This window comes from Dendropsophus ebraccatus, chromosome 7 (assembly GCF_027789765.1).
Source record: "Dendropsophus ebraccatus isolate aDenEbr1 chromosome 7, aDenEbr1.pat, whole genome shotgun sequence".
NCBI classification, from domain to species: Eukaryota; Metazoa; Chordata; class Amphibia; order Anura; family Hylidae; genus Dendropsophus; species Dendropsophus ebraccatus.
In genome coordinates, this window is record NC_091460.1 from 31,181,693 (window position 1) to 31,201,418 (window position 19,726).

Sequence of the window (19,726 nt, forward strand, 5' to 3'; positions counted from 1 at the left end):
AGTAATTTGGCTCCAGATTGTCTTGGGTTAGTGGAGAAGATGGAGACAATGTATAATCCAGTCCGCCGACTGGAGAGTGAAAGGTTGGGCGGAAAAAAGGAAATTTTAATTGCGTCTTGAGAGCTGAGCTCTTCATCTAGCGGAGAGAGACCATACTTCTCTTAATTATTCTTCATTAAGCTGTTTGTCATGGCTGTAATCGCTCTACGTGTATATAGTATACGGGGGAAAGGAGTCGAGGAGCGCTCTTCTGGAGATGGCTGGGTGTTTCATGCATCTCGAAACTAATGGCGGGGGTGTAGAGACCTAAGGGGATGTCTGAGCAACATATAAGATATAGTTACCTACAAGTGCTGCCAAGGAAAGTACATCAAAGCTTAAGAGGTCTACTCTATTTATCCAACTCTTATCATCCCTTTGTCTGTTATCTATCTATCTATCTATCTATCTATCTATCTATCTCCTATCTATCTATCTATCTATCTATCTATCTATCTATCTATCATCTATCTATTTATCTATCTATCTATCTATCTATCTATCTATCTATCTATCTCCTATCTATCTATCTATCATCTATCTATCTCTTATCTATCTCCTATCTATCTATCTATCTATCTATCTATCTATCTCCTATCTATCTATCTATCTATCTATCTATCTATCTATCTATCATCTATCTATTTATCTATCTATCTATCTATCTATCTATCTATCTATCTCCTATCTATCTATCTATCATCTATCTATCTCTTATCTATCTCCTATCTATCTATCTATCTATCTATCTATCTATCTATCTATCTATCTCCTATCTATCTATCTCAGTCATGTCACACTCTGGCCCGCAGGCCATCTCTGGCCAAATCTGGGGCCATTATTTTTGACCCACCAGGCAATTCAGAGTTTAAATTACATCTGGCCCACCATGGTTACTATATAAGTAACTATGGGGAAGGGCTGCCTATGATATGAGACTACTGGGGAGGGCTGGCTACTATATAAGAGTCTCTATGGGGGAGGGCTGGCTACTATATAAGAAACTATCGGGGGGGGGGGGGCTCGCTACTATATGAGACTATTGGTAAGGGCTGGCTACTATATAAGAGACTATAGGGGAGGGCTGGCTACTATATAAGAGACTATGGGGAGGGCTGGCTACTATATAAGAGACTATGAGAAGGGCTGGCTTCTATATAAGAGACTATGGCGGAGGGCTGGCTACTATATGAGACTATGGGGAGGGCTGGTTACTATATAAGAGACTAGGGGGAGGGCTGGCTACTAAATGAGACTATGGGGAGGGCTGGTTACTATATAAGAGAGTATGGGGAGGGCTGGCTACTATATAAGACTATGGGGAAGGGTTAGCTACTATATTACAGACTATGGGAGGGCTGGCTACTATATGAGACTATTGGGGAGGGCTGGCTACTATATGAGACTATTGGGTAGGGCTGGCTACTATATGGGAAACTTGGGGGGGGTGGCTACTATTTGGGCACTATTGGGAGGGCTGGCTAATATGTGGGGCACTTTTGGTTGGGTTGGCTACTACATGGGGTAATATTGGGGGGGGGGGGGTTGGCTATTATTATTATTATTCACGCTTCAATAATTATCAAGGTTGGCCTGCGACTTTGTCCATTTTTTTTAAATTTTGGCCCACTGTGTATTTGAGTTTGACACCCCTGATCTATCTCCTATCTATCTATCTATCTATCTATCTATCTATCTATCTATCTATCTATCTCCTATCTATCTATCTATCTATCTATCTCCTATCTATCTATTATCTATCTATCTATCTATCTATCTACCTATCTATCTATCTCCTATCTATCTATCTATCTATCTATCTATCTATCTATCTATCTCCTATCTATCTCCTATCTATCTATCTATCTATCTATCTATATCCTATCTATCTATATCCTATCTATCTATCTATCTATCTATCTATCTATCTATCTATCTATCTATCTCCTATCTATCTATTATCTATCTATCTATCTATCTATCTATCTATCTATCTACCTATCTATCTATCTCCTATCTATCTATCTATCTCCTATCTATCTATCTATCTATCTATCTATCTATCTATCTATCTATCTCCTATCTATCTATCTATCTATATCCTATCTATCTATATCCTATCTATCTATCTATCTATCTATCTATCTATCTATCTATCTTCTATCTATCTATCTTCTATCTATCTATCTATCTATCTATCATCTATCTCCTATCTATCTATCTGTCTGTCTGTCTGTCTGTCTATCTATCTATCTATCCCCTATCTATTATCTATCTATCTATCTATCTATCTATCTATCTCCTATCTATCTATCTATCTATCTATCTATCTATCTCCTATCTATCTATCTATCTATCTATCTATCTATCTATCTATCTATCTATCCATCTCCTATCTATCTATCTATCTATCTCCTATCTATCTATCTATCATCTATCTATCTATCTATCTATCTATCTATCTATCTATCTATCTATCGTTCACCACCTACTAGATGTCTATAAGTCTATAAGTAGGGGTTACTCTTAGTCAAGTCAGAAGTTGGAGAAGTTACATCTCACCAAACTGCCCCTCTACAAGTCTCCGAGTCCTGTTGACTAATGTAAAAGGCTGTCTCCTTCAAGGCTTCCTTTTGGTACCACATACTTCTGGATGTGCTGCTTAAAGTCATCGCAACCAAGCCAAAGTTGTCAGGACACTCTCCATCAAAGTACCATAAACTTTGGACAGTGCCCATGACATCTCTGGCAACAGCTTATCTTCCTAAGAACAAAAGGATGTATCATGTTTTATTCAGCATGGCCGCTTGTACTCCTCCCTAAAATCTGCCCTCAGGGATTCAGGAGCCCCCCCCACACCTTCCATGCTCCAGCCTACACACCTCCATGGAAAGTTCCTGTAAGTCAGTGCTGTTTACTACTCTGTCCTGTCTGTAGCCTGAAAGAAAGATGAGTTTAATTATCCCAGAACAAACATCGTCTTACAAGGCTCTGGAGTCGGGCTTCTCATGTTGTGGGATTAGGTGACAAAGACATTACAGTCACAACTAATAAACTATCTTCATCTGCTTTATGTTTCGGTAAAGGTTATCTCTATGGAGAATGGGAATGGTTCTTTATTAAAGTCGCAAGAGTGCGATTGACGGAAATCTTTGTTTATTCTGATGTTATTCACTCATTAACCCATCCAGAAATCCTGCTAATTAGTCTGATGCTCGTACATCCTCCATTTGAATAGACCGACACACAATGTACATCATGTGTATATGTATAAACATGTGTTATACAGTGTGTGTGTGTGTGTGTGTGTGTGTACAGTATGTAGTATGCAGTATAGTATGTGGGTATGTATGTATGTATGTATGTACAGCATGTGTAGTATAGTATGTGTGTATGTACAGCATGTGCAGTATAGTATGTGTGTGTGTATGTACAGCATGTGTAGTATAGTATGTGTGTGTATGTAGGTATGTACAGCATGTGCAGTATAGTATGTGTGTGTGTATGTACAGCATGTGTAGTATAGTATGTGTGTGTGTATGTACAGCATGTGTAGTATAGTATGTGTGTATGTATGTACAGCATGTGTAGCATAGTATGTGTGTGTATGTACAGCATGTGTAGTATAGTATGTGTGTGTATGTATGTACAGCATGTGTAGTATAGTATGTGTGTATGTATGTACAGCATGTGTAGTATAGTATGTGTGTGTATGTAGGTATGTACAGCATGTGTAGTTTAGTATGAATGTATGTATGTACAGCATGTGTAGTATTGTATGTGTGTGTATGTATGTATGTACAGCATGTGTAGTATAGTATGTGTGTATGTATGTACAGCATGTGTAGTATAGTATGTGTGTATGTATGTACAGCATGTGTAGTATTGTATGTGTGTATGTATGTATGTACAGCATGTGTAGTATAGTATGTGTGTATATATGTACAGCATGTGTAGTATAGTATGTGTGTATGTATGTACAGCATGTGTAGTATAGTATTTGTGTATGCATGTATGTACAGCATGTGTAGTATAGTATGTGTATGTGTGTATGTATGTGTGTATGTATGTATGTATGTACAGCATGTGTAGTATAGTATGTGTATGTGTGTATGTATGTATGTATGTATGTACAGCATGTGTAGTGTGGTATAGTATGTGTATGTATGTCCAGCATGTGTAGTATAGTAAGTGTGTGTATGTGTGGGTATGTATGTACAGCATGTGTAGTATAGTATGTGTATATGTACAGCATGTATACTACAGTATGCATGCATGCAAGTCTGTATGTACAGTATGTGTGGTATGTATGCATACAAGTGTCTATGTACAGTATATGTGGTTTGTACAGCACAGCATGTTTAGTAGGCATGTATGTGCATGTGTGTGTATATTATGTGCAGTCTGAATTATGTAGAGCATGTGTATTACATATGCTTACATGTGGGTACAGCATGTGTAATGTGTATGCATAAGTAATATATTTATGTGTAGTATGTAGTATGTACAGTATGTGGTATGCATATATGTATGTACATGTGTACAGTATGTGTGTATTTATGTGTAGTATGTACAGTATATGTATGTGTGTGTATGTATGTGTAGTATGTACTGTATATGTATGTGTAGTATGGACAGTATGTGTGTGTATATATGAATGTGTAGTATGTACAGTAAAAATTTCAAGCTAGGTAGAATAAGAATAATTGTTATGACTAAGAGCTACTGCACAGATTAAAATGCATCATGTATGGGGTATTTATGGACATACGGTATAAATAAAGATTCATCTTAACACTTTACTGAACACTGGGCCATTTCTTTCATTCTTTTGTACAGTACAGTATGTGGATTATTGACGTGACCCGGACCGATGGACACTGGTTTTGAACCAGCTGGGAAGCTCTGGTGTTTTGGGGCTACTTGTCATGGTGGCCAGGAGTGGTAGCACCCACCCCCTGACACACGGGCACCAAACCTTTGGTAGAACTAGTGTGAGGTGCGGGGATGAGAGAGTCCAACTTAAACAAAGCTTAAAGTGACACTGTCACCCCTTATTTGCATTTTGACTGCTCTCCACAGGTGTAAAGGGTAAATGTTACAGCTTTAATTACTTATTTTATATCACACCTCATGGTGCTTGTTCTGGTAAAAAAGTAGTTTTTATCACCTGTGGATTGGTATATGTGGGCGGGTCCTCGCAGCCTATGTGCCACATCGCTCTGCCCCTAGCGCCACTTAGCCCTGCCCCCATCCGTGACATCATCGTCGCATAGGCCCCGCCCCCTCAGCAGCCATTGGTGTGGGACAATCTAGGGGGGTGGGTTCTAGAGCTTTAGGCTGACCCTTCCAATGGCTGCTGAGGGGGTGGGGCCTATGCGTCGATGACGTCACTGATAGGCGCCCACATATACCAATCCACAGGTGATAAAAACAACTTTTTACCAGAACAAGCACCATGAGGTGTGATATAAAATAAGTAATGAAAGCTGTAACATTTACCCTTTACACCTGTGGAGAGCAGTCAAAATGCAAAAAGTAGGTGACAGTGTCACTTTAACTTTACTTAGCAATAGTCAGTAACAACAACAGTAGCTTGAGGTGAAGAAGAATAAGGAAAAATCTGTAGCAGTAGATAGGGGGCGGATAGGAGGCCCTTGCCTAATTAGCCCTGAACTTTGCCGGGATATGGGTGAAGTGTGTGACTTAAAGAACTCCTCGTCCTCACATTTAGATAACTGTTGTGTATCTGACTGCCTTCTGCCTCTCAGTATCGGTGACCAACCTGTAGTATGTAGGTAGTAGGTAGTATGAGTCCCAGGTCTCTGTCTCTGGGTGAAGCTAACTAGTAGAAGTTTTCCTATGTAGTTGAGCGTAGTCAGTAGAAAGCGGCTAACTTGCATCTGTGCTCTACCGCGGATCAGCCATTTTCTCTCAAGAGAAGTGACTGTCCTGAATTTGGGAATCCTTCGTGTAGTAAAGTCCAGAAATCACAGGGTTGGGTTCAGCAGTTCATGACCGCTGTATTCTCTGGCACTGGGAAATAGGTTTGGTCTCTTCTCTAGCTGGAACACAAATAACTAAGTTCAGAAAGGAATTGATGAGGGTGAGAGTCTATGTAGCAGGCTAAACCTTCCTCCCTTAACTGCAGCTGTGCACAGGGGGAGTGAGACACCTAGTGGCCGGAGTATGGGAACAGCAACTAACTGTGGCACCTGACAGAACTAGTTTTACCTGGGTGTGTGAAGATAGAAGAACCCACGGTGGGACACTACATTATGTATCCTAGTATGTGTATAGGTATATAGTCTGTGCTATAATCAAAAAATACATAAATAGTCAGCTCACCTGACTTCTTGGATTTCTTGGCTTACATGGTGCATGGAGAAAAGACTATGCTGGAAATCGTTACAGTCAATAGAGAGGTGGCTCCAGCACAGTGTAGTTTCTATGTCATTTTGGCAAGAGAGCACCCAGTAGTGGATTAAATGTACCCTGGGCTTTCTACCTAACTTCTCGACTAACCTAGAACCCAAGAGCGACAAGCTAGATAGCATTAGTACGCCCTCTGTGCATCACCTATATAGTAGATGGCTCCCTGTGTAGTCCCCCTTTAATAGATGGCTCCCTGTGTAGTGGCTCCCCTCATCCTATAGCATCACCTCCCTCATCCTCCAGAATCACTCCACTCATCCTCCCCCTCATCCTCCAGCATCACCCCCCTTATCCATCAGCATCACCCTATCATTCTCCAGCATCACCCTCTCATCTTCTAGCATCACCTCCCTCATCCCCCTATCATCCTTCAGCATCACCTCCCTCATCCTCCAGCATCACCCCCTCATCCCTCTATCATCCTCCAGCATCACCCCCTCATCCTCCAGCATCACCCCCCTCATCCCTCTATCATCCTCCAGCATCACCCCCTCATCCTCCAGCATCACCCCCTCATCCTCCAGCATCACCCCCCTCATCCCTCTATCATCCTCCAGCATCACCCCCTCATCCTCCAGCATCACCCCCTCATCCTCCAGCATCACCCCCTCATCCCTCTATCATCCTCCAGCATCACCCCCTCATCCTCCAGCATCATCCCCTCATCCTCCAGCATCACCCCCCTCATCCCTCTATCATCCTCCAGCATCACCCCCTCATCCTCCAGCATCACCCCCTCATCCTCCAGCATCACCTCCCTCACCCTCCGGTATCACCTCCCTCATCCTCCAGCATCACCTCCCTCATCCTCCAGCATCACCTCCCTCATCCTCCAGCATCACCTCCCTCATCCTCCAGCATCACTGCCCTCATCCTTCAGCATCACCTCCCTCATCCTCCAGCATCATCCTCTCACCCTCCAGCATCACCCCCCTCATCCTCCAGCATCACCTCCCTCACCCTCTGGTATCACCTCCTTCATCCTCCAGCATCACCCCCCTCACCCTCCAGCATCACCCCCCTCATCCTCCAGCATCACCTCCCTCACCCTCTGGTATCACCTCCTTCATCCTCCAGCATCACCCCCCTCATCCTCCAGCATCACCTCCCTCACCCTCCGGTATCACCTCCCTCATCCTCCAGCATCACCTCCCTCACCCTCCGGTATCACCTCCCTCATCCTCCTATCATCCTCCAGCACCACCCCCTCATCCTCTAGCATCATCTCCCTCATCCTCTAGCATCATCTCCCTCATCCTCCAGCATCACCTCCCTCATCCTCCAGCATCACCTCACTCATCCCCCTATTATCCTCCAGCATCACCCCCTCATCCTCCAGCATCACCCCCTCATCCTCCAGCACCACCCCCTCATCCTCTAGCATCACCTCCCTCATCCTCTAGCATCATCTCCCTCATCCTCCAGCATCACCCCCTCATCCTCCAGCATCACCTCCCTCATCCTCCAGCATCACCTCCCTCATCCTCCAGCATCACCTCCCTCATCCTCCAGCATCACCTCCCTCATCCTCCAGCATCACCTCCCTCATCCTCCAGCATCACCCCCTCATCCTCCAGCATCACCCCCTCATCCTCCAGCACCACCCCCTTATCCTCTAGCATCACCTCCCTCATCCTCCAGCATCACCCCCTCATCCTCCAGCATCACCTCCCTCATCCTCCAGCATCACCTCCCTCATCCTCCAGCATCACCTCCCTCATCCTCCAGCATCACCTCCCTCATCCTCCAGCATCACCTCCCTCATCCTCCAGCATCACCCCTCTTACCCTCCTGTATCACCTCCCTCATCCCCCTATCATCCTCCAGCATCACCTCCCTCATCCTCAAGCATCGTCCTCTCACCCTCCAGCATCACCCCTTCACCTTCCAGCATCCAGAGCCGGACTGGGGTATCTGGGGCCCACCAGAGGAAATGATCCTGGGGGCCCACCAATGAAGAACCAGTGAGAAACATGTCAGTCAGTGCAGGTGGGGGCCCACCGGAGGATCCTCTGGTACTCTGGTGGGCCAGTCCGACACTGCTAGCATCATATCCCTCATCCCCCTATTATCCCCCAGCACCACTCCCCTCCTTATCCTCCAGCATAACCCCCTAACCTTCCAGCATCACATCTCTCATCCCCTTATCACCCTTTAGCATCACCCCCTCCTCATCCTCCAGCATCATCCAGTGGTGAATTGAAAAACAACAAAATTACTCACCTCCCACTTACTCCCTCACTGCTGCAGGTTTCTCTGCTCTTCCCTGTTCCCTCTTATAGCACAGGCAGCCAGGACTTCTGGTGCAGGCAGCATCTGTAATACACTTGGCCTGTGCCCTGCACATACATGCTGTGGCTTGGAGTGGAGCCCCCATGTCCTGTACTTCTGCGAGGGGAAAGATTAGTACTCATAACTATAACTCCATCATTTAACCCTTTAAGTCACAATAAAGTATATAGAGAAGCCCCCCATACAGCACTCAGCATGTATCCCCACACATGTATTATATCTATTTGTGCAGATAGAACTTGTTTGGGAGCTGGGGCTGAGATTATGATGCTACAATAAGCTCATTTCATAGCTGAGCGCTGGTGGATTGCTGCCACGTACACAGCCCGGTCAGCGCACATTATCCTGTGTATGGAGATGAGGATACTGGAGGATTTGTATGGGCTACAGCCTTCCAGGTGACAATCTCCATTGCTCTGCATTGTCTCCCCCCTGGCTTCCTCTCACATCACAGATAGCATATATTGAAAGCTCACACACTACAACATTTTAATCCTAGCTTGGGGTACTTTTTGAGCTCTGCCATAATATAACCCTGGATGAGTCCTTTAAAGGGAAACTCCCTTTAAAAAAATAGTTTTTAAATTAACTGGTATCGGAAAGTTGTACAAATTTGTAAATTCTAAATCAAAAACTCAAGTCTTAGAGGGCAGCCGGCAGGCCTGCTTACTGCAGTTCTCCTAAACCAGTTGTCATTATGACAGCTGATTTGGGAGAGTTGGAGAGCAACAGGATGTGATAAGAGGTTCACATTTTCTTGCGCTGCAATTCCCAGCTGCAGGATGCACATCTTCTTGTACTGCCATTCCCAGCTGCAGGGTGCACATATTCTTGTACTGCCATTCCCAGGTGTGAAGTGCACATCTTCTTGTACTGCCATTCCCAGCTGCAGGGAACACATCTTGTACTGCCATTCCCAGCTGCGGGATACACATCTTCTTGTACTGCCATTCCCAGCTGCAGGATGCACATTTTCTTGTACTTCCATTCCCAGCTGCGGGTGCACATCTTCTTGTACTGCCATTCCCAGCTGCAGGATGCACTTCTTCTTGTACTGCCATTCCCAGCTGCGTTATGCACATCTTCTTGTACTGCCATTCCCAGCTGCGGGATGCACATCTTCTTGTACTGCCATTCCCAGCTGCAGGGTGCACATCTTCTTGCGCTGCCATTCCCAGCTGCAGGGTGCACATCTTGTACTGCCATTCCCAGCTGCGGAGGCACATATTCTTGTACCGCCATTCCCAGATGTGGGGTGCACATCTTTTTGTACTGCCATTCCCAGCTGCAGGGTGCACATCTTCTTGCTCTGCCATTCCCAGCTGCAGGGTGCACATCTTCTTGCGCTGCCATTCCCAGCTGCTGGGTGCACATCTTCTTGCACTGCCATTCCCATCTGCGGGGTACACATCTTGTACCGCCATTCCCAGCTGCCGGGTGCACATCTTCTTGCGCTGCCATTCCCAGCTGCCAGGGGCACATCTTCTTGCGCTGTCATTCCCAGCTGCGGGGGCACATCTTATACCGCAATTCCCAGCTGCGGGGTACACATCTTCTTGTACTGCCATTCCCAGCTGTGGGGTACACATCTTCTTGTACTGCCATTCCCAGCTGCAGGGTGCACATATTCTTGCGCTGCGATTCCCAGCTGCGGGGTGCACATCTTCTTGCGCTGCCATTCCCAGCTACAGGGTACACATCTTGTTGTACTGCATGGGTGAGGAAGGTAAATCCATCATGTCTGATGCTTCTTTTCCCCGACATCAGAGCGAGTCAGGAGGCCCTCATACACCTTGATTTATGGTCAATCCTACTGAAATATCCTTATACAATTCTATTCAGTCTAGGAAATCCTTTAAGTGCTCAAAATATCAGCATTATGAATCTTTAGCCTGTCCTAATAGTTTCTTAACCAGTGGATGGTCTGGACTGGGTTTAAATGTTCTCATTCACTGACAGCATCCAGTAATCCCGAAAACTAAGTATATTAGAAAGTTACAGAAGTGGCCATTGTTCGGGGGTTACGGTTGATATGAGAAGTTGTGTAGAACCATAGATGTCAGGCCTCAGCCAGCAGGATCCTGATAAATGACAATCTCAGGCTCCTCTTCGGGTTGTGAGCGCTGCCGAGGACCTGACACAGAAAACAGAGGCCTGTAATGTCTCCGAGCCCCATGGAGGATGGCGGTAAGATGCAGCGAGGTGTCACATTGGAAAGATTAGTGCGATCTACCTTGCTGTGTACTGCCTGCCCGCATCGATTTTCTCATCTGGCCATTTATCCTGTAATCCAGAGGTGGCTCTTTGAAGGGCTGGATTGATGGCTGCAAATAGGTTTTCAGGGTCAGATTAACGCAAAATCATAAAAGCCACTATGGCATGAATCTCCTCCGGAATATATGGCTACATTACACTCCATTTCTAACTGCCTTTTAATACAGACCTTCCCTGTAAAGAACGAGCGTGCGGTTAAGTCAATGAGAGCGATGCATAGAGCGGCTCCTATTACAAGCGCTGCATAATTCACACGTAATAAATTGCTGAGTGCTGCGGACGCAGGATGCTGCTCTATCTCCGCAGCTTAAAAGCTCTTCACGTCTGGAGACTAAGGACGGGAACGCTTTACTTAGCAAATTCCATGGGATTGCTGGTGCACTCGTATCTGCATTATCCGGAACAGATGGACGGAGGTGTAAATACTGCAGGAGGAACTCTGTGTATCTCACCTAACCCATAACTATCTAGAAATTCCAATTCAACCCAAAGTCATTGGATGGGGTTGAGGTCAAGGCTCTATGTGGTGACTCCAGTTCCTTGACACCCAACCCATCAACCCATGGACCTTGGACACAGGCATGATGGAACAGAAAAGGCTATATTCTTTGTCTAAAATCTTCTTGTAAGCTATAGCATATCCTGAACACAGCACCAGAACCCCTACTCCACCAAATGTCGTTGGCACGATGTATTGCAATAGGTAGCGTCCTCCCAGTATTTGCCAAATCCAAACTCATCCATGAGACTTCCGAATAGAGAATCAAGGACTTGCAGCAAAGGTGGCATCCTGTGGTAGCGCCATGGTTACAAGCACTGAGCTCTTCACTGTGACGCATGATACTTCCACCTGATCAGCCACGTATGGCATTCTGTCCTGAATTAAAAAATTAATGAATGTGTATAGGCACCTTAAAGAGGTTGTGCGGGAAAAATGAACACTTGTATACTTACCTGTCCAGCTTCCTTGCGTCTCTGTTTTCATAACATCTGATGACGTTCCATTCCTACCATGGCACATTTGACCGCCCATTTCCTATGGAAGCGGAACATCATCGGATTTTATACAAACACTGACTGTGGCACAGAGCAGGCAACCCGGGAGCCAGCAGCATTGGGAGGGGGTGAGTTGGACAGGTAAGTATACATTATTGACATGTGCCCCACAGCCCCAACAGCATGGTATGAATTGTTCCTGGAAAACCCCTTTAAACTGAAGACATTCGCTAGAAAAACAAGTCTCCTGTACACTTAGTTTCCTTAAACTGAATAGCAAAAAAAAGTATGTGCCCCCTTACATACGGCCTACTCCCTCCCAACCCCTGTCTATCTGGACTCATGGCACATTGGATACAGATAACATACATCCAGCCATAGTTGGTGCAAATTGGAAGGCAACAGTGTTGGGGCCCCTGATAGAGATGTGCACTGTACCTGCGAGGAGCATACCACACCAGACAGCAGGACTTAGCGTGACCCTCCATGCACTGTACCTGCCAGGAGCACACAACACCAGACAGCAGGACTTAGCGTGACCTTCCATGCACTATATCTGCCAGGAGCACACCACACCAGACAGCAGGACTTAGCGTGACCTTCCATGCACTGTACCTGCCAGGAGCACATCACACCAGACAGCAGGACTTAGCGTGACCCTCCATGCACTTGTACCTGCCAGGAGCACACTACACCAGACAGCAGGACTTAGCGTGACCTTCCATGCACTGTACCTGCCAGGAGCACATCACACCAGACAGCAGGACTTAGCGTGACCCTCCATGCACTTGTACCTGCCAGGAGCACACTACACCAGACAGCAGGACTTAGCGTGACCCTCCATGCACTGTACCTGCCAGGAGCACACCACACCAGACAGCAGGACTTAGCATGACCCTCCATGCACTGTACCTGCCAGGAGCACACTATACCAGACAGCAGGACTTAGCGTGACCCTCCATGCACTGTACCTGCCAGGAGCACACTATACCAGACAGCAGGACTTAGCGTGACCCTCCATGCACTGTACCTGCCAGGAGCACACTATACCAGACAGCAGGACTTAGCGTGACCTTTCATGCACTGTACCTGCAAGGAGCACACTATACCAGACAGCAGGACTTAGCGTGACCTTCCATGCACTGTACCTGCCAGGAGCACACTACACTAGACAGCAGGACTTAGTGTGAACTTCCATGCACTGTACCTGCCAGGAGCATACCACACCAGACAGCAGGACTTAGCGTGAACTTCCATGCACTGTACCTGCCAGGAGCACACCACACCAGACAGCAGGACTAAGCGTGACCTTTCATGCACCATACACCTCATTGCCTCCATATTAGTTGTTATTAGGTCTTATTGAGTGTCCCAAGTACAGATCACAGCACAGTACCCCCAGAGACCACTAAGAGGCCTGAGCGCCATGCAATTGGACTTGGAAAAGGATATCAGCAAATCCAGTACAATAATGGGTCCTGGAGGACTACTAGGAGGTGTAGTGGGCTGGATCGGTGGTGCCGGCCCTTATCTCCCGTTTGTTGCCTTTATTATTTGCATCATATATTACGCTTGCATTAAGTCTGCATTTGCAAACCGAGGTCAAACCAGTGAAGAATATTTTACGGCTGGCGTTCTGGAGGGAGAGATTTTCTAGGACTGCGTGTACTCAATAATTAAATGTATATCACCTTATTAAATTTTTAGCTGTTTGTGTTCTTTTAGCGCAGACTGGCAGCAGACAGAGGCGCCGGTCCGTGTAACGCTGCAAATATGTTTTCAGCTTATATTCCCTCAGAGTTAACAGGGAGGAGGAGGAAGAAGAGGGGTTCCCAGATGAGAATGGGTCTTTAAGGGAGTCTGAAATCACGCTTTAACTATATTTAAAGGGGAACTCCACTCACACACACATAGTCCCTTAACTAAAGCTCATCCTTGCCAGTCTTCTTTCTCACTGTTGGTTAAACCGCCTATAGTTTATGTCACCCTCATTACAATCAATTCTGTATGCAGCAACTTCCTGCAGGGCTTGTGCGTAAGTAGAGAAGCAAATCAGAACAAGCAGAGATTCAGTATAAATGATAGGGGAGGGGCATTCTATTATGTGATATATAATGTACGGGGGTACTACGTAGTGGTAGTATTCTGTAGGCAATAAATGGTAGTATTATTTATATTTATTTATATTTTATCTTTTCTTTATTCTGTGGGTCAGTACGAACACATTAATACCAAATTTGTACAGTTTGTGGGGTTTTTTTTACACTTTGTATTATTATGACAGTATTATTTGTCCACTATATGGCAGTATCATTTATAAAATATATAATGTTTGTATTATTTAGGAAAAGCATTATTTACTGAACAACACTATATAGGCACTATTATATGAGGCCCAAATAGCAGTATTAATTTGGCATGATATGGTAGTATTGTTTTTATTATGAATGAAGGTATTATTGGAGCCCTGAATGGCACTGTTAGTTGACAACTATATTGTAGCATTATTTATTATGTAATGTATGGATGGATTATTATTTATAGTATGTGTCCAGGAGAGAGAGAGAGGTTGGCACCACTGCTATAGCAGCATACTAAATGAGCAATCAGCAAAAAGGTTGTGTCTGAACAGACTCCTAGGGTGGTGCACACAAGGAGGTAAGGCAATCTATGATAGTAAAAAGAAAGACGTATGGCACTCACCCAAAGGTAGTGGGGTCTTCTTTTTATTCATAGACACAAAGTGCAGACAAGGAAGGGGGAAGATGGCAAGCGGGCACGTCTAGAGAGGCAACAGTTTCACGCTACAGGTGCGCTTTGTGAAGCCCAGTGCACTGCGCTGGACAAAGCGCACCTGTAGCGCGAAACTGTTGCCTCTCTAGACGTGCCCGCTTGCCATCTTCCCCCTTCCTTGTCTGCACTTTGTGTCTATGAATAAAAAGAAGACCCCACTACCTTTGGGTGAGTGCCATACGTCTCATTCTTTTTACTATCATTATTTATAGTATGCATTACTTTCTGAATAACAGAGTTATGCGGGCACTATGTATGAAGGGAGTTTTGTTTATAGTATGCATTATTTTATGAATGGCAGTATTATATAGGCACTATGTGGTAGTATTATTTATATAATGCATGGAGGTATTATTTGAACATTGAATGGAAGTATTAGTTGACAACTTTATGGTAGCATTTATTTAATATATGAAAGTGGTATCCTTTATATTATACATTATTTTCTAAATGTCAGTATTATATGAGCAATGTGTGGTAGTATTAATATTATATTTATATTATATATTTATATTTTATATTATATCATTTTCAGAATTATAGCATTATATAGGAGCTATTGGAAATAATTATTTATATAATGTGTTGAGGTATCATTTGAGTCCTAAATGGCAGCTTTATCTGACAACTATATGCTAGTATTATTTACATAATATATAAGGGTATTATCAGATCCCTGGCAGTGTTATATACCAACTATATGGTGGTAATTTTTATATAAGGTATGGTAGTATTATTGGAGCTCTGAATCGCAGTGTTATCTGACAACTATATGGTGGTAATTTTTATATCAGGTAAAGGTGTATTATTGGAGCCCTGAATGGCAGTGTTATCTGACAACTATATGGTGGTAATTTTTATATCAGGTATGGGGTATTATTGGAGCCCTGAATGGCAGTGTTATCTGACAACTATATGGCGGTAATTTTTATATCAGGTATAGGGGTATTATTGGAGCCCTGAATGGCAGTGTTATCTGACAACTATATAGTGGTAATTATTATATCAGGTAGAGGGGTATTGTTGGAGCCCTGAATGGCCGTGTTATCTGACAACTATATGGTGGTAATTTTTATATAAGGTATGGGGGTATTATTGGAGCCCTGAATGGCAGTGTTATCTGACAACTATATGGTGGTAATTTTTATATCAGGTATGGGAGTATTATTAGAGCCCTGAATGGCAGTGTTATCTGACAACTATATGGTGGTCATTTTTATATAAGGTATAGGGGTATTATTGAAGCCCTGAATGGCAGTGTTATCTGACAAGTAAATGGAGGTATTATTATCTGAACGACACTATCTGATAGTATTATTTATATAATGTATGGAGGTATAATTGGAGCTTTAATAGCAGTATTATGCATTTTATGTCTATGTATACACTTCATACATGTATCATATGTTTAATGATATATGTATATGTGTTTTTATGTACAATCTCAAGTTCGGAGAATACAGTATCTAAAAGTGGAAAGTTGGGGCCCACAGAGAGATAGTCGCTTTTGGATACTTTTTTCAATATCTTCCCCTAGCTTTCAGTGAATAGGACTAAGAAGAGCTGGGTTCCATACTAAAACCATGCCCCTAAGGTACATATTCTCTTGGCCAACAAGTGTACATGTATGTATAACAGTGTCTCTATGTGAACGTCTATGGGGAAGCGCAGTCTTATAGGGCTCTCGCATGCTGCGCCAGTAATTCTGCCTTCCAGATAACCACATCAAATGTATGCAAATGGGAAAATAGGAAATCTGCTTTCCTGAAAATATAGCATTGGGCAGATGAATCTTCCAGAAGATTATTCCCCATCTTGAAGGTATAAAACAAAGAATGTGATTACTTCTTTCTAATCCTTCTTCCAATATTGTGCCGCTGAATACCTTTGAATTCCAATGAACAAGTTATGAAAGTACTTATTTAACCAGCAATTTCAGGGGGAGGATTGGATTTTAGTTGCAAGCTGGTTTGGGTGATAACTCGGTACGTGTCCGGGAAGCCGCTCATAAGCCGCAAATGTCACCTCTTACAAAGCCACATTTAACCTTTTCAAGCTCTATCCATGCCCATCCCCCATCCCAGTTGGGGCCTGTACAGGAATCTCATCTGCACACAGGTCTTTTATCAGCTCATAAAAGGTGCCGGGAGAGAGTCCTGGTTGCCGGCACCCTCCAATCAAGGTTTTATTTTATATGCGTGTCCCACAAATATATGTAATTATGTGTCTAAAGCAACCAAGGAAATGTAGAAAGGATGGTGATTGCTTTCATATCAGCTTCACCCAGAGAAAAGAAGTGAAGAAAAATGGAATTTTTCACATTCTGGAAGCTTGAAATAAGGGAATATAATTAGAGGCAGGAAACGCGTTGGCGGCAGAGTCGGCTTTAGAAAGGAAATCATTGGCGATAACTGTTCAGAGAGGCTCATGTGAAAATGACCATTTACCAAGGGGATGGAAAGTGGCCTTATAGTAGTGTCGGAGAAGTAGTTCACCGCCGCGGTGGGAAAAAGTATGAAATCAGCGAATGCAGCACAATATAAGAACAAAGCAACTAACAATGAATGGGGTAAACTATAAACTTCATAGTCCATGTAGTTTATTTTCTTTCTTATATCCAGTGGCATAGCTACCATAGAGGCAGAGTACGCAGCTGTTATGGGGCCCGTGCAGGAGGGGGGCCTGGGGGAGAAGGTAAGAGAAGTCCTTCTGCTTAACCTCTTATGTACTGCTGTGTGTAAGTGACCCAGTGTTTACTTACATGCTGCAACACAAAAAAAGGGTTAACAAGCAGAAGACAAAGATCTCTGCTTCACTGTTCTGATAACCTCTGACCTCTGTTCTCCAGCGCAATCAAGTAGGAAAATGTGTGGAGCTCTGTGCAGAGGTCAGGGGTTATCAGTGCACCAGCAGTAAAGCAGAGATCTCCTTGTCTTCTGAACTATGGGTCACTTACACACTGCAGTACATAAGGGGTTAAGCAGAAGGTAGTCGGCTCCTGCACCTATGTATTTAACCATAATGGCTTCTAATGGGCCTTTATGGTTAAAAACAGTGGACTGACAGAGCAAGCAGCCATTGGCTCTCTGCTCTGCCAGTCACTCTTATGGCTGTAGGCAGGATTCTGCAGTGCTTTGTGTTGTCCGTAGGGGAGGGGGGTCCCTCACAGTTTTTTGCTATGGGGCCCCATGAATCTAGATAGATAGATAGATAGATAGATAGATAGATAGATAGATAGATAGATAGATATTACCTGTATACCTAATAGTTCCAGATGTGACTTTTACTATAGACCACATGGATATTGCACATTTCCTATTTGGCTTTAGGATACAGAAGCTTCTTATTCAGCAGATCCTGGGTATAGAACACCTCTTGGGAGCAGAGCACTTTCCTCTCTGCCAGGAAATCAGGGAATCTTAATTATTGTTGTTGTTTTTTTTTTTTTTAATAAATTTGCACAAAGCCAATTTTATGACTTGGAACAGAACATGTTTGCAATGACCAAATAATCACATTTGGCTCCATTTCATTGTATCCCTCATCTACAAAGCTTTACTTGCTTAGAGGGTCTTTTACTTTGTGGAGACAGAGGTCGTAAATATTTGCCTATGACTGTTAGGCTTTTACATTGTAATCATCTTAAAGTGACAGACCACGTCTTTATCACTTTCCAGCTGTTGCAAAACTACCCATTATGCCTGGAGAGCCGAAGCTTAATAAGAGGCATATGAGAGGCATAATGAGAATTGTAGTTTTGCCACAGCTAGAGGGCTGCAGGTTTGACATCGCTGCTGTAAAAACTTGTGTTCTTAATTTGTACACAGTGTTGCCTCCTGAGTTATCATTATCAGCAGTTCTCTGGATGGACTCTAGGTGGGACATTTATCAAACATGGTGTAAAGTGAAACTGGCTCAGTTGCCCCTAGCAACCAATCAGATTCCACTTTCCATTCCTCACAGACTCTTTGGAAAATGAGAGGTGGAATCTGATTGGTTGCCAGGGGCAACTGAGCCAGCTTAACTTTACACCATGGTTGATAAATCTCCCCCTAGGTGTGCTAGTGCATGTGAGCCTGAGAATTGTACAGATTATTCTAGGCCTCTTATTCTGCCCCCTCCCCAGGGTAGAGAGGTCTGGTAGAAAGAAATACTACCAAAGAATCTCCTTATACAGGATATGTAAGGGGATATTTATATTGTCGAGAAATCTGCCCTATTGATGAAAAGGAGGTCAGGGCAACTCAAGTTTTTATCCTAAATAATATCCATTCTTAAAGCCAAAAGAAAAAAAAAACTGCTTAAACTTATGTTGTGTTTTTTTTTTCCTACTATTTGGTCGACTATTTCCAGAGGTTTTATAGACACATTTCATCTTTATTTTCCCCAGCAACAAATGATATTATGCAATTTACAAAGCAGCCATTTTAGGAAGGAAATCAACCCAAAAAAAAGTGTTTGTTTTTTCTGTAAATGACCTTTTACTTCATTTTATGTCTATAAAATTTTACCAAATGAGGCTTGATTTAATTTTTTTTTTAGCTGTAAATTGATTGTGTGGGGCCCAAAACAGGCCATACTGTGTATAGGCATATAGGGGGATATTTATCAAACTGGTGTAAAGTAGAATTGGCTCAGTTGCCCCTAGCAACCAATCAGATTCCACCTTTCATTTTCCAAAGAGTCTGTGAGGAAAGAAAAGTGAAATCTGATTGGTTGCTAGGGGCGACTAAGCCAGTTCTACTTTACACCAAGTTTAATAAATCTCCCCCATACAGTTTACCAGCCCTATGTGTTATACAGTCCAGGCACATCATGGTCCAGGCCTGAATACTTCTGTTTATGTATTTTCCACATATTGTTGCCAAAGCTTTTTACCTAAAATACCCTTTTTTTT

The 19,726-nt window shown here is 43.6% G+C and overlaps 1 protein-coding gene and 1 long non-coding RNA gene across 2 annotated transcripts in view; one reads left to right on the forward strand and one right to left on the reverse strand.

Annotated features, from left to right (window-relative positions):
* Positions 1-19,726, forward strand: part of GFRA4 (GDNF family receptor alpha 4) — a 302,580-nt gene that overhangs the window by 176,736 nt on the left and 106,118 nt on the right. The window lies entirely within an intron of this gene.
* LOC138796704 (uncharacterized) overlaps positions 1-19,726 on the reverse strand; it is a 35,941-nt gene that overhangs the window by 15,882 nt on the left and 333 nt on the right. The window lies entirely within an intron of this gene.